We start from the raw sequence: 1,371 nt of genomic DNA, 5'->3' as shown, positions 1-1,371 counted from the left end.
TGGAGATCAATAAGAGTAAACACTGCACCATGCTCTTATCATCACCGAGATATATGATGAGGGAATGGATTACATTGAAAGGCTGATCACTGAAAGGTTGAGTTAAACCATTTTGACTCTTCTAACATTTGGGTGGCCATGACAGATTGCTAGATCCCATTCTTTGTCTATGAACTTTAGGTAGTTAACTTGATTAATGATAAATTTAAAGTAGTTTAACATATTATATATTGAGTTCATTGTCTACATATTAGAAGCCTAACGGGTCACACACCTAAAATGAATGTTGAAAATAAAATGGGATAGGTGATTAAGTTGGACTTAATCAAATTAGAAGTTATGAGCTTCTCAAGCACTTGATTAAAATTGTTTAATTAAGTTGTGCCTAATTCATTAAATTGTTAATTAAGTTATTGGACCTAATTGATTAAATTTGTTTAATCAAGTTATTGGGCTTAATTGATCAAACTGTTTAATTAAATTATTAGGCCTCATTCATTAAATTAAACAATTAAGTTATTGAGCCTAATTGATTAAATTTGTTTAATCAAGTTATTGGGCCTAATTAATTAAATTGTTTAATTAAGTTATTGTGCCTAATTGATTAAATTAAACAATTAAGTTAATTAGGCTTCTTAAGGACTTAATTAAATTGTTTATTCAAATTATTGGATTAATATGCAATTACAAAATAGTTTTGTAATTAGGGTTTAAAATTAATCCCAGGTATAAATATCTTGCTATAGCCTCCAAAGAAAATAAGAAAGAAAAGGCTGAAAAAGAAAGGAACGGCAGATTAGAAACTTTTTTTTTCGTGCCGTTCCTTATGTGAAGAAAAATAGTTTTCATTCATTTGATTCCTTTTCAACCCCTTAATTTTGTGTGGATTATGAGTTTATGAAACTCATCTTTACTAGCACATTGTTAAGGCATAGCACTCTCAATCCTTAAAGAAGGATTTTCTAATTCATTAGCGTGGATCACCATTAGAGGCTGCACAAGGATTCCTTGGACAACTTTGATTTGCAACAACCAGGCTGAGGTGATTGAGCTTTTTGAAGGCAAATCGGTGGTTTAACAAAGAATTCATCAACCTTTGTTATTAAGGTAAATTTGATATGATCATAGATATATGTTTTATTTGTAATTTAATTTCATACTCAATTCGGCATGAAAGAGATCCTGGGAAGGTGAGGTGTAATTTAATCTTAAATTTATTTTCGCTGTGCTTATTTGTATTTGATGCATGATCAGCCCTTGCCTAAGATAATGTTCTTCCAAAGTTCCACCTACCAAGCTGCCAACATTCACACATCGTTTTCTCACAATACTCAACTAATCGGAAGTTTAAAAACATAGTATAAAGCTTAC

The sequence above is a fragment of the Theobroma umbraticum genome, unplaced genomic scaffold (assembly GCF_002168275.2).
Source record: "Theobroma umbraticum cultivar Fairchild unplaced genomic scaffold, ASM216827v3 scaffold_146.0, whole genome shotgun sequence".
Taxonomy (NCBI): Eukaryota; Viridiplantae; Streptophyta; class Magnoliopsida; order Malvales; family Malvaceae; genus Theobroma; species Theobroma umbraticum.
Note: the sequence above shows the minus strand (reverse complement) of the source record.